At 44.5% G+C, this 15,336-nt stretch overlaps 1 protein-coding gene across 3 annotated transcripts in view; it reads right to left on the minus strand.

Annotated features, from left to right (window-relative positions):
- Window positions 1–6,875, minus strand: part of emsy (EMSY transcriptional repressor, BRCA2 interacting) — a 97,488-nt gene extending 90,613 nt beyond the window's left edge. For all 3 annotated transcript variants that reach the window (XM_059646838.1, XM_059646837.1, XM_048532647.1), the window contains exon 1: window positions 6,627–6,875. The gene's annotated coding sequence lies outside the window, so the exon portion shown is untranslated. The remainder of the gene's footprint in view (window positions 1–6,626) is intronic.
- Between the last annotated feature and the right edge of the window lie 8,461 nt (window positions 6,876–15,336).

Raw genomic sequence — 15,336 nt, forward strand, 5'->3', positions numbered from 1 at the left:
AAAACTTTCACTTAAGTAGCATCAACTACTTCACTGGGCAAGGAATTCCATAGATTAACAACCCGCTGGGTGAAGAAGTTCCATCTCAATTCAGTCCTAAATCTGCTCCCTCTAATCTTGAGGCTATGCTCTCCTGTCCAAGCTTATTTCTAAACAGTACAATAGATACTGTCAAACATTATTGGTCTTTCAGAGTCAGTCAGAGTCACATAGCATGGATTTGGATTTTTCTGTCAAACTTGTCCATACTGACCAAGTTTCCCAGACCAAACTAGTTTTATTTGCATGCATTTAGCCCATATCCCTCTAAACCTTTCCTATTCATGTATTTATCCAAATGCCTTTTAAATGTTGTAGCTGTACCTGCATCTGTTACTTCCTATGGCAGTTCATTCCACACACAAACCACACCCTGTGTGAAAACAGTTGACACTCGGGCCCCTTTACAATTTTTCTCCTCTCACCTCAGAAGTAGAGGGTATAGTTTTAAACTCCCCAACCCTAGGTCAAAAACTTCTGCTATTCACCTTACTTATGCTCTTCATAGAACATAGAACAATACAGCGCAGAACAGGCCCCTTGGCCCTCGATGTTGCACCGACCTGTGAACTAATCTAAGCCCATCCCCCTACACTATCCCTTCATCATCCATATGCTTATCCAAGGACTATTTAAATGCCCCTAACATGGCTGAGTTAACGACATTGGCAGGCAGGGTGTTCCACGCCCTTACCACTCTGAGTAAAGAACCTGCCTCTGGCATCTATCTTAAATCTATCACCCCTCAATTTGTAGCTATGCCCCCTTGTACAAGCTGAAGTCATCATCCTTAGCAAAAGACTCTCACTGTCCATCCTATCTAATCCACTGATCATCTTGTATTTCTCTTTAAATCTCCTCTTAGCCTCTTTCTCTCCAATGAGAACAGGCCCAAGTCCCTCAGCCTTTCTTCATTAGGGCCTGCACTCCAGACCAGGCAACATCCTGGTAAATCTCCTCTGCACCTTTTCCAATGCTTCCACATCCTTCCTGTAATGTGGCGACCACAACTGCACGCAATATTCCAAATGAGGCCGCACTAGCGTTTTGTGCAATTGCATCATGACATCACGGCTCCGGAATTCAATCCCTCTACCAATAAAACCTAAAACACCGTAAGCCTTCTTAACAGCGCTATCAACCTGGGTGGCAACTTTCAGGGATGTATGTACATGGACACCAAGATCCCTCTGCACATCCACACTACCAAGAATCTTTCCATTGACCCGGTATTCTGCCTTCATATTATTCCTCCCAAAGTGAATGACCTCACATTTATCCATATTAAACTCCATTTGCCACCTTTCAGCCCAATTCTGCAGTTTATCTAAGTCTCCCTGCAACATTCTTCCACACTGTCCACCACTCCACTGACTTTAGTGTCATCCGCAAACTTACAAAGCCATCCATCAATGCCTGCATCCAAGTCGTTTATAAAAACTGCAGTGGTCCCAAAACAAATCCTTGAGGCACACGACAAGTGACCGGACTGCAGGCTGAATATTTTCCATCAACCTCCACTCGTTGCCTTCTTACAGAAAGCCAGTTTCTAATCCAAACTGCTAAATCTCCCTGAATCCCAAGCCTCTGTATTTTTTCCAACAGCCCACCATGTGGAACCTTATCAAAGGCCTTACTGAAGTCCATGTACACCACGTCAACCCTACCCTCATCCACATGCTTGGTCACCTTCTCAAAAAACTCAATGGCGGTTTGAGAGACACGACCTGCCTCTGACAAATCATGATTTTATAAACCTCTAAAGGTCACCCCTCAAATCCCTACACTCCAGTGACAAAAGTCCCAGATTATCCAGCCTTTCAACGTAACTCAAATCCTCCAGTTCTAGCTACATCTTTGGAAATCTTTTCTGCACTCTGATTGAATAACGTACTTCCTACAGCAGGGTGGCCAGAACTGTACCCAATACTCCAAAAGCAGCCTCACCAACATCCTGTACAGCCCCAACATGACGTCCCAACTCCTCTACTCAATGGTCTGAGCAATGAAGACAAGCCTGCTAAATGCCTTCTTTACTACTCTGTCCACCTGAGATACAACTTTCAACGAACTGTGTACCTGAACCCCTAAGTCTCTCTGTTCTATAACATGACCCAGGGCCCTAGCATTAACGATGTAAGTCCCGTCCTTGTTTGCCTTACCAAAATGTAACACCCTCACATCTATCTAAATGAAATTCCATCTGTCACTCCTTTGCCCATTGGCCAATTGATCAAAGTCCCTTTGAAATCTTAGATAACCTTCCTCACTGTCCACCATACCACCAATTTTGCTGTCACCTGTAAAGTCACTGTCCATGCTCCTTATAATGGTCATCCGAATCGCTTATGTAAATAACAAACATTGGACGCAGCACAGATCCCTATGGAACATCGCTGGTCACAGGCTTCCAGTCTGAAAAACAACCCTCTACCACTACCCTCCTCTCCTAATGTCAAGCCAATGAGTTTATAGACAGGAACATAGAACAGCACAGTACATGCCCTTTGGCCCACGATGTTACACCAAACTATTATCCTACTAAGATCAAACTACCCTGCATATCCTATATTTTACTATCCTCTATGTGCCTTTCCAAGAGTCACTTCAAAGTCTCTAAATTAGCTGATTCCACTACAACTGCCGGCAGTACATTCCACACGCCCACCACTGTGTAAAGAACCTACTCCCCTACATCTTCCAATCACCTTAAAATTATGCCCCTTCATAACAGTCATTTCCACCCTAGGAAAAAGTCTCTGACTATCCACTCTATCTATACCTCTCATCATCTAGTACACCTCTATCAAGTCACCTCTTATCCTTCTTTGCTCTAATGAAAAAAATCCCTAGTTCCCTCAGCCTTTCCTCATAAGACCTGCCCTCCAGTCCAGGCAGCATCCTAGTCAATCTCCTCTGCACCCTCTCAAACTTCCACATCCTTCCCATGATGAGGCGACCAGAATTGAACACAATATTCCAAGTGTGGTCTAACGAGGGTTAGATAGAGCTGCAGCATAACCTCTCAGCTCTTAAATTGAATTCCCGTGCCAATGAAAGCCAACACACAGACTATACACCTTCTTTACAATCCTATCAAGTTGAGTAGCAACTGTGAAGGATCTACGGTTGTGGACCCCAAGATCCTGCTGTTCCTCCACACTGCCAAGAATCCTGTATTCTGCATTCAAATTCAACCTTCCAAATGGAATCACTTCACACTTTTCTGGGTTGAATTCCATCTGCCACTTCTTTGCCCAGCTCTGCATCCTGTCAGTGGCCCATTGAAACTTATAACAGCCCTTCATGCTGTCCACAACTCCACCAACCTTTCTGTCATTGGCAAACATACTAACCCACCTTTCCACTTCCTCATTCAAGTCATTCATAAAGATTACAAAGAGCAGAGGTCCCAGAACATATCCCTGTGGAACACCACTGGTCACCAAGATCCAGGCTGAATACTTTCCATCTACTACCACCCTCTGTCTTCTATTGGACAGCCAGTTTTGTATCCAGACGGCCAAATTTCCCCGAATCCCATGCCTCCTTACTCTCTGAATGAGGCTGTCATGGGGAACCTTATCAAATACCTTGCTAAAATCCAAATACACCATTGCCACTGCTCTGCTTTCAATGTGCTTTGTCACATCCTCAAATAAGTCAATAAGGCTTGTGAGGCAATGACCTGCCCCTCACAAAGCCATCCTGACTATTTCTAATCAGAGTGTGCTTTTCCAAATAATCATAAATACTCAGAATTCTCTCCAACAATTTTCCCATCACTGAAGAAAGACTGACCGGTCTGTAATTTCCAGAGTTATCCCTATTCCCTTCCTTGTACAAGGGAATAACATTTGCCACCCTCCAATCATCTGTTACTACTCCAGTAGACAGCCAGGACGCAAAGATCATCGCCTAAGGGGTGGCAATCCCTTCCCTCGCTTCCCGTAGAAACCTTAGGTATATCCTGTCTGACCCAGGGGACTTACCTATCCTCATGTTTTTCAAAATTTCTAGCACATCCTCCATCCTAACATCAACCTGTTCAAGCATATCTGCCTGTTTCATGTTGTGCTAACAAATGTCAAGGCCCCTCTCACTGGTGAATACTGAAGCAATATATTTATTAAAGACCTCCCCTCCCTCTTCTGACTCCGTGCACGAGTTGCTTCCACTATCCCTGATTGGCCCTGCACTCACTCTGGCCATCCTCTTGTTCCTCACATAAGCACACGATACCTTGCGGTTTTCCTTGATCCTACCTGCCAGGGTTTTTTCATACCCCTTTCTATCTCTCCTAAGTCCATTCTTCAATTCCTTCCTGGTGACCTTGTACACCTCTAAAGCCCTGTCTGCTCCTTGCTTCCTACTTCCTCTCGACTAGATGTTCCACATATCTTGTCATCCAAGGGTCTTCACCTAAATGGGGGCTTCATGATAATAAAGTCCGAATGTCATGGAAACACAGCAATATGGTTGTCCATTTGAAAGGGCATAGCAAGCCACTCAGTTCAACAGCAATTAAAGATTGGCAACAAATGTGGTCCTGCCAGCAAAATCAGATCCCATAAAATAATTAAAATTAACAACTAGTTGTGACATAATGCATAGAAGCCCAAAGTTAAAAATATATAATACCAGCAAACGAAGGTGGACTGGCTACAAGTCTGTAAAATTTTGGTTTTACTTTCTGGATGTTTAAATTCTACCAAATGGCAACAATGTCCTGGGACTATCATCAAGTTACTATACATTTAGACAGGAAGTCAATAGCTAAGGCCCTCCATCTGAGGGTCACAGTAGCAACTTGTCAAAGAACTTTTCAACAGCAAATGCACAACCTCTAGCATCTACATGATGAAGGACAGCAGAAACATGGGACCACGACTGCCTGAAAGTGTCCTTCCAGGTCAATCAGTACTACCCTGATTTGGAACTAAACAATCATTTCTCCATTACCTCTGGGACTCAGCCCTAGAGCACTCCCTAACAGCATTGTGTTTCCCCATTTCAAATGGGCTGCAAGGTCCAAGACGGCAGCTCACTGCCATCTCTAGACCAATTAGACAATTGAGGAAATGCTGGCCTTCCAAGTGTTGCCCACATATCAAAAATGAAGAATAAAATAGTCACAGAAATCAAATTCAAACCTGTTCCTGTCCTAACAAGAACTGCATACACATACTATTGGGGAAATGGAGAAACTTTTTCCTAGGCTTCGACAGGGTAACAGATCAGCTTAAAACTGCATGTCTGAGATGACAAAATAGCATGGAAGTGGCTATCTCATCCATCAAATACAAACCACTTCCACAATTAACTCCAGAAGTTATTTCAGAGAGCGTCAATCAAATTTTCTAGTTATGTATAGCTTTGTCGCACAGAGGGAGCTTACTTCATTGGTCACCAACACAAGGAGAAATGGCACATACAATACCATACACTAATGTAGGGATTCTGCTATAGAACTAGTAACCTAGAGGAAATTCAAACTCAACTGATTAAGCAAATGCAACAATGAGATCAATACTGGTGACCATGAGCACAGTGGCTAGCACCGCTGTCTCACAGTGCCAGGGAAACAGGTTCAATTCCAGCCTCTGGCAACTGTTTGTGCAGAGTTTGCACATTGTCCCCATGAGTTTCCTCCAGGTGCTCTGCTTTCTTCCCATAGTCCAAAGATATACAGGCTAGGTGGACTGGCCACAGGAAATGAAGGACTACAGGGATACGGTAGGGGGCGCATCTGGAGGGAGATGCTCTTTGGAGAGTTGGTGTGGGCTTGTTGGGCTGAACAGCCTGATTCCTCACTGTAGGGATTTAATGTTTCTAAAACAGACTATCATAAACACATATCTACTGTACTAATACCATTCTCTGAAAGATCTCTGCCACCTTCACAGAGACTGGCCTATTTAACAAAAACAAGATATTATGGATGGTAGAATTCTGAAATTAAAAACACAATAAAAGCTACCAGCTCTGACAGCATCTGTGGAAAGCAAGCATGTTTGTCTGGAGTCCAATACGACCCTTCACTGGAACACCTAGACCGCACCACCATCTCTAGGTCCATTAAGTCACCACAGTTCTACCAGACCATAGTGTTGCTCTCTCCTTACCGAGAGGCAGCTGGTGATGGGTTAAGCTGAGGGTCATCATTTCTGAGGCAAAGGAGAAGGAGAAAAGCAGAGTCCTTCCTGATAACAAGGTGTTGAGGGAATTGAGCCAACAGTGTTGGCACCAATCTGTTTTGCAAACTAGCCACTCAGCCAAGTGAGGTCATTTAGGGATGGGCAATATGCTCAAATCCCATGAACTGAGAAAAAACGGATTCTTCATTCAAGGGTGTTGCCATGCACCCCAAACCCAAACCAAACCCCAATCCACACCTCAAAAGGCGGCACGCATGCGCAGCGGCCAATGTTTACCTCCTCAGAGCGGCCCGGCGACAGTTAAATATTAACAACGGCTTCCATCGGTTACCAAGGGAAGCAGTGATTACGTTCTCCGTGCCTACAACATTCTATGTAGAGTCAGGGAAAGGAAAGACTCACAAATAACCAAAAAAAAAGCCGCCTCACCTCTCGGCGTCTCTGGGCAACGGCTCTCGGTGCTGATCTCGCTGCAGTTCAGGAGTCCTGCCGAAACTTGGCATCCTTCACTTTTTATGTTAATTTTCCCCAAGGATAGAGGAGGAAGAGTGCGGATTTTTTGTTATCTATTTATAATTGAAAGCAAATCACGAAGCACCCAAGCCGCCAGATTTCGACGCTCCGGCTCACGGCCGGCATTGCCAACAACGACCGCCAACAGCTTGTCACGTCCTCCAGTATCCCGGCCAGCACTGCGCCACCTCCCAAAGGGGCGGGGCCAGAAGGTGCTTGTCTGCCCCATAGGCCAAGGCAGTTATTACCCAAGATAATGAAATGTGAGGCTGGATGAACACAGCAGGCCCAGCAGCATCTCAGGAGCATAAAAACTGACGTTTCGGGCCTAGACCCTTCATCAGAAAAGGGCGATGTGGAGAGGGTTCTGGAATAAATAGGGAGAGAGGGGGAGGCGGACCGAAGATGGAGAGAAACCATCCCTCTCTCTGATGAAGCGTCTAGGCCCGAAACGTCAGCTTTTGTGCTCCTGAGATGTTGCTGGGCCTGCTGTGTTCATCCAGCCTCACATTTCATTATCTTGGATTCTCCAGCAACTGCAGTTCCCATTATCACAGTTATTACCCATCCCTGTCCCATTCCAGCCTAATTACTCAAGGGATAATGGGAACTGCAGATGTTGGATAATCCGAGATAACAAAGTGTGGAGCTGGATGAACACAGCAGGCCAAGCAGCATCTCAGGAGCACAAAAAGATGCTGCTTGGCCTGCTGTGTTCATCCAGCTCCAAACTTTGTTATCTCTAATCACTTAAGGGCACAGGTACCTTGCAAAGAGGGAGAGAAGGGATATTTAAAGATCGGGTAGATAGGTTTTTGAAAGGCTGGGTGGTGGAGAGCATTGTGGGTGAACCTTCCAGCAGGTGAACTGCAGCAGTTCAAGAAAGCAGCTCACCTTCTCAAGGGCAACTTGGGATAGGCAATAAATGCAGGCCAATCAGTTATGGCAGGTCCTATGCATCAATAAAAAGAAGGCATGATTTAAAGGTTTAAAGGGGATTAGAGTGAAACATTTTTGTAGTGCAAAGCTCAAATGCACTATCTGGAAGGGTAATTGTAGCAGTAAACCTCATAACCATTGGAAAGGTACTTGCATGAGTATTTCAAGGCTATGGCCCCAAGTTTAGGAAAGTGGGACAAGCGTAGATAGTAGAATATTTTTAGTGGTGCAGACTCACTGGGCCAGAGGGCCTCTTCTGTGTGATTTGAGAAGTGAATTAGGGGAGGTGATGGCCAGTGGCATTATCACTGGACTGCTAAGCCAGAGATCCAGAAAATATTCTGGGGATCTGGACTTGAATCATGCAATGGCAGATGGTGGATTTGAATTCAATAAATATCTGGAATTAAGAATCTAATGATGACCATGAATCCATTGTCAATTGTTCAAAAGACCCATCTGGTTTACTAACGTCTTTTAAGGAATGAAACTGCCATCCTTACCTGGTCTGGCCTACATGTGACTCCAGACCCACAGCCATGTGGTTGATTCTTGACTGCCCTCTGGGAAATTAGGGATGGGCAATAAATGCTGCCTAACCAGTGACGTCCTTATCCTGTGAAAGAACAAAGTATTGCATTTAGGTAAAACAAAAAGGGTGGGACTAATACAATTTATGGTAGAGTCCTGGGTAGTGTTGTAGAACAGAGAGGCCTAGAGGTTCAGGTACATTGTTCTTTGAAAGTTGCATCACAGGTAGACAGAATGGTTTAGAAAATGTTTACAACACTTTCGTTCATTGATCAGACTATTGAGCATACGAGTTGGGACATTATGTTAAGGTTGTACAGGACATTGGTGAGTTCTGTGAGTACTTTTGGAGTACAATGTACAGTTCTATTCACCCTACTGTAGGAAGGATATTATTAAATTGGAAAGGGTTCAGAAAAGATTTACCAGGATGTTGCTGGGACTGGAGGATTTGAGTTATAGGCTGGATAGTCGCAGATATTTTTCACTGGGGCACAAGAGGTTAAAGGGTAACCTTAAAGAGGTTTATAAAATCGTAAATTCGTGAGGATGTCTTTTCCCCAGGTTGGGGTTTTCAAGACTAGGAGACATATTTTTAAGGTGAGAGGAGGAAAATTTAAAAAGACATGGGGGCAATTTTTTTTTGCACAGAGAGTGATTCGTGTGTGGAAAGAATTTCCAGAGGAAGTGGTGGATGCAGATACAGTTACAACATTTAAAAGACATTTAGATTCATACAGGAATAAGAAATGTTAGGAGGGACTTGGGCCAAGTGCAGGCAGGTAGGACTAGTTTAGTATGCAATTATGGTTGGTGTTGACTGATTGGACCAAAGTTTCTATTTCTGTGCTGTATGACTCTCTGAGAGAGAGGGATTATCAATATTGCGCTTGTTATAAATGGGTCTTTATGACTCTGAAGCAAAGGTGTTTCCATGCTGTTTGACATAAGAGAGAGATTGGCTTGAGAAATAAGATGATGGATAGAAATAGAGAAAAGTGGACTTTCAATCTGACCTGTAAGACTTATTTTATTCTAAAGGGTCACTATGCATGATGTACATTGCTCTCTTATCTCTCCTTGATATTGTACCAGACACAGAGACAGTATTAAATACCGCAATCCATGATATGTCAGAGACTAAGGGAGATCATGTCCAAATTTAGCACTGTATATATGTTGCACTCTTGGTCATTTTTGGATCAATTTTTTTGACATCACTTTCAGTGAGAGACAGTTCAGATATGATGGAGTGGAGTTGGCACTAGCTTCCTGTTCCAGGCACAGAGCAAAGTAGTCAGCGACACCGATTTCCTGAACCAGTGTGGTGGCAGCAGATACACCAAAGAAAATAAAAGTCTTAAAAAGGCCACCACAATTATCTGACCATTGTGAATCCAAAGTGAGATAAACAAAGACAATCGGAACCAAGCATTAAACATTTTTAAACTGGCTGCCTTTCTATTTAATTTACACATTTATGCATAAATTTCAAGTAGTGGAAGTGAAAGTCTCATCTGCAAATTATCCAATTCATAAAACAATGAGACCAAACAAGGAAATACATGAATGATCTGGGATCCGAATTTCCAGAAGAACAGGCAGGAAGGAAGTGGTGAGATAACAAGGTGTAAAGCTGGATGAACACAGCAGGTCAAGCAGCATCAGAGGAGCAGGAAGGCTGATGTTTTGGGTCTAGACCCTTCTTCAGAAATGGGGGCAGGGAAGGAGGTTCTGAAATAAATAGGGAAAGAGGGGGAGTCAGATTGAGATAGAGGAGAAGATAGGTGGAGAGGAGACAGACAAATCAAAGAGATGGGGGTGGAGCCAGAAAAGGTGAGTGTAGGTGGGGAGGTAGGGAGGAGATAGGTCAGTCCAGGGAGGATGGACAGGTCAAAGGGGCGGCATGAGGTTAGTAGATAGGAGATGGAGGTGGGGCTTGAGATGGGAGGAGGGGATAGGTGGGAGGAAGGACAGGTGAGGGAGGCAGGGACGAGCTGGGCTGTTTTTGGGATGCGGTAGAGGGCGGGGGGATTTTGAAGCTTGTGAAGCCCACATTGATACCATTGAGGTACAGAGTTTCCAAGCAGAATGCGAATTGCTGTTCTTGCAACCTTTGCATAGCATCGTTGTGGCACTTCAGGAGGCCAAAGATGGACATGTCATCTGAGGAGTGGGAGGGGGAGTTGAAGTGGTTCATGACTGGGAGGTGCAGTTGTTTAGTGTGAACCAAGCATAGGTGTTCTGCAAAGTGGGTCCCAAGCCTCCACTTGGTTTCCCCAATGTAGAGGAGGCCACTACGGGAACAGCAGATGCAGTATACCACATTAGCAGATGTGCAGGTGAACATCTGTTAGGTGTGGAAAGTCTGCTTGGGGCCGGGGATGGGGGTGAGGGGGGGAGGTGTAGGGGCAGGTGTCCTGCAGCCCAATGGTATCAATGTGGACTTCACAAGCTTCAAAATCTCCCTTCTCCCTACCGCATCTCAAAACAAGCCCAGCTCGTCCCCACCTCCCTAACCTGTACTTCCTCCTGCCTCAAGCCCCATCCCCATCTCCTACCTACTAACTTCATCTCACCCCCTTGACCTGTCCATCGTCCCTGGACTGACCTATCTCCTCCTTACCTCCCAACCTACACTCACCTTTACCGCCTCTTTGACCTGTTTGTCTCCTCTCCACTTATCTTCTCCTCTATCCATCGTCTATCCGCCTACCCATCTCTCCCTACTTATTTCAGAACCCCCTTCACCTACCCATTTCTGAAGAAGGGTCGAGGCCCGAAACATCAGCCTTCCTGCTCCGCTGATGCTGCTTGGCCTGCTGTGTTCATCCAGCTCTACACCTTGTTATCTCGGATTCTCCAGCATCTGCAGTTCCTACTATCTCAGGAAGGAAGTGGTGGTGGGATAACATTATCAGTAAAGGATGGAATACGTACGATAGCAAGAAATGATCCTGAATTAGAAGATGTTGAATTAATACAGGTAGATGTAAGAAGTAGAAAAGGAAAGAAGATAATGATAGGAGTAGTCTGTAGGCCCTCTAAAGTAGCTGTACAGCGGAACAGAGAATAAATCAGGAGATAATGAATATACGTAACAAAGGCAGTATATTGACCATGGTTGACTTGATCCTTCTTGTAGTTTGGGATAGATTGGTAGAGGAGGCTATGAGGCAGAATTCATATAGTGAATTCAGGACAGTTCTCTACCATATGTGTAGACCCAACCAGGAATCAGGCTATTTTGGACCTGGTCTTATATAATGAGGCAGGTTTAATAAATTACATTACAGTGAAAGACCTCTTTGGAAACAGTGACCATTATATGGTAAAACTAAGCATTCAGTTTGACAAGGAGAGACTTGTGTCAGAAAAATACTGTGCTATGCTTAACTAAGGGTAATTACAAAGGGATGAGGGCAGAGCTGGCTTGGGTTGGACTGAGGAAGAAGTTTGACATCAGTCTTAACAGTAGAAGACATTAACAGTGTTCCAAAACTACTAAATTACACAAAGAGTTTGACTCCCTTACTAATCAAGAACACACCTGTCTCTGCCTTAAACACACTCAATGACTTGCCCTCCACAGAATTCTGTGGCAATGAGTTCCACAGACTAACCATGCTATTACTGAAGAAATTCTTTTTTGACTCAGTTCTAAATAGTCATCACTTCACCCCAAGGTGAGGAAGGGTCACTGGACCCGAAACGTTAACTCTGATTTTCTCTTCACAGCTACTCACCCCACTAGTCAGATCGTTATCATTTTCTGAAGAAGGGTCTAGGCCTGAAATGTCAGCTTTCCTGCTCCTCTGATGCTGCTTGACCTGTGCGTTCATCCAGCCCCACACCTTGCTATCTTGTTATCAACTCTTTTGTCTAGCCAACTGCTCTTCTCTCTCTTCGGGCTTTATCCTATTGTTTAGTCCCTACCCCTTTCCCCGCCCTATTTTCTGCATATAAACCAACATTTTCCCAGCTACCATCTGAGGAAGGGTCCCCTGACACAAAACATTAACTCTGATTTTTTTCTTCATAGATGCTGCCAGCCCTGCTGAGCTTTTCCGGCAACCTCTGTTTTTGTTCCTTCATCCTAAGGTTTTGCCCTTGGATTCTAGTCTCTCCAACTAGGGGAATCATCTCCACATCCACTTTATTCAGACCTCTTGGTATCCTGTAAGTTTCAATCAGATTCTCTATTCATACTTCTAAACTCCGTAGAGTACAGACCCAGAGTAGTCCTCAACCACTCCTCATATACTGAGCTCTTCATCCCCAGGAACATTATTGTGGACCTCCTCTAGACTCTTTCCAAGACTAGCATATCCTTCCTTAGATGTGGGGCTCAAAACTGCTCACAATATTCCAAATGCAGTCGTACCAGAGCCTTATAGATTGATTAGTTTAGATTAGATTCCCTACAGTGTGGAAACAGGCCCTTTGGCCCAAAAAGTCCATACCGCCCTTGAAGCATCCCACCCAGACCCATCCCCCTATAACCCACACACCCCTAAACACTACAGGAAATGTCGCATAGCCGATCCACCTAACCTGCACATCTTTGGACTGTGGGAGGAAACTGGAGCAACTGGAGGAAACCCACGCAGGCACAGGAAGATTGTTCAAACTGCACACAAACAGTCGCCCGAGGCTGGAATTGACCTGGGTCCCTGGTGCTGTGAGGCTGCAGTGCTAACCACTGAGCCATCATGCCACCCTTATACAGCCTCAGCAGTACATCTCTGGTCTTACAATCTAGCCCTCTTGAAATGAATGCTAACAATGCATTTGCCTTTATAACTGCTAACTGAACATATCTGTTAACCTTAAGAGAATCCTGAATGAGAATTCCTAAGTCACTTTGTGCTTCAGATTTCAACAGATTTTTCTGATATATAATATAATCTAGGCCTCTATTCTTCCAGGGAAAGTGCATAACCTCACTTTCCCACATTGTATTCTATCTGCCACTTCTCCCAAATTCCAATTCAATGCACAACAAAGTGGAGCCCATTACAGACTGAGATGTTCTTCGGTTAAAAACAAAAGAACTGCTGATGCTGTAAATCAGACACAAAACAAAGTTGCCGGAAAAGCTCAGAAGGTCTGGTAGCATCTGTGGAGGAGAAAACGGAGTTAACGTTTTGGGTCCGGTGACCTCTCCTCAGAAGTGTTCTTTGGTACCTCAATAATTGAGGAAATTCAAGACAGAACCCCATACGTTTCTGGAGATCAATGGCTTTGTGGAATATGGAGATAGTGTGGAAGAGTGACATTGAGGTGATGATCAGCTAGGTTTTAGAATGATAGGGCAAGCTATATGGTTTGAATGACCCATTCCTATGTACAGGCTGTGATGGGATATAATTAGGCTGATGGCCTTTCCTGGATGCTCAATATTGAGTTCCCTAATCTATTTGAAATCTATCCTTTTTACCAGTGGTAGCGCCATACAATACGCTGATATCCTCAACATGACAATGACATGTCATCTCTACAAGGACTGTGCACTTGTCATTCTGGCCAATAATGTCATGGACAGGTGCATCTTAGAATTAGAATTAGGTTTATTGTCACATGCTCTCAAGCACAGGGATGCAGGAGTACAGTGAAAAGCTTACAATGTCACCATTCTCAGCACCAACTTGGGTATAAACTAGAAAAAATAAAGAAATAAAGTTACAGGTTCAACATTACAGTCCTTCATAAGTGTTTTAGGCATGACGGCCTTGTAGTCCTCAAGGTTTCAATCACCTCTACTGCAATGGACTCCCTCTCCCCATGCTGGCTATATCTCCACTGAGCTAGATGTCGCTGCAGGTGCTGGGAGACAGCCTGCTCACACGTTGGTGCAGTTGCTGTGGGCCCTCTCTCGCTGCCACATTGGCTCGATCTCCTCCACGCTGCACAACCTTACTCTCCACAGCAGGTAAGTAGATTAAAATTAAGAAAAAAGGAGCAGAGAAAGAAGGGGGGAAATAAGTACAAGTAGACAGAGCAGATGAGCTCCAGGCAGGAGCCCACACGTTGCACAGCTACTCTGCCACCATCTTGAATTAGAAATTGATTACAGATTGCGTTTGTGACAAGTAAATTGGTGAGGATGAAATCAGGTAGGTTTTTCCATCTTGTTGGTTCCCTCAGCACCTGTTGAAACCTAATCTATGAAGCATGTCCTGTAGGTCTTGTCCAGCTCAGTTAGGAGTGGTGTTACCGAGCCACTCTTAGTGATAGATATTGAAGTCTCATACTTAAGGAGATGCAATGGCCTAGTGGCATTATCATTTAACTGTTAATCCAGGGACCCAGATAACATTCTGGGGACCCAGGCTCGAATCCCACCACAGCAGATGGTGGAATTTGAATTCAATAAAAATATCTGGAATTAAGAATTTAATGATGACCATGAATCCATTGTCAGTTGACAGAACCATCTGGTTCACTAATGCCCTTTAGGGAAGGAAACTGCCATCCTTACCTGGACTTTCCTACAAGTGACTCCAGACCCATGGTTGGCTCTGAACTGTCAGCTGGGAATTAGGGATGGGCAATAAATGCTGGTTCAGCCAGCGATGCCTTCATTTTTTTAATGAAAAAAAAACCTTCAGGACTGGGGGAAGAGGGAGTGGAAGTTGATGGAAATCAGCCGGAAGATTTTATGGTCATGATGCCTGGGTCTCTGGATTACTTGCCCAGTGACATGACCACTGGACCACCCCAACCCCATGTGTGGATGGACTCCAGGCAATAAAAGGATCAGCTTGGCCACGTGGTTGCTGTGGCTGAAACGACACAGTCCTCCTGCATTTACCATTCAGGCCTACATGCAAAGAGAGGAAAATGAAGTTAGCAGGAAAAATAAATACCTGTTCCAATTTAAGCTACAGTACAATTGGGTAAGAACAGGTCAGTGCAGTTCATCAGATAGCTCTCTGCTGCAGAAGTTCCAGCATTGGCACAATGAGCCAAATGGACTCGAGCTCTGCGGGATGATTTTAACTACGAAAGTTGTGTCAAATTAAGAGAAGGTGGTGGCATACTGGTATTGTTACTTGCCTACTAATCCAGAACTACACACCAATGTTCTGAGGGCATGGCTCAAATCCCATGGCAACTCAGGTACCGTAAATAAACAGATACAAGAGAATGGCAA

This window comes from Stegostoma tigrinum, chromosome 6, assembly GCF_030684315.1.
Source record: "Stegostoma tigrinum isolate sSteTig4 chromosome 6, sSteTig4.hap1, whole genome shotgun sequence".
Taxonomy (NCBI): Eukaryota; Metazoa; Chordata; class Chondrichthyes; order Orectolobiformes; family Stegostomatidae; genus Stegostoma; species Stegostoma tigrinum.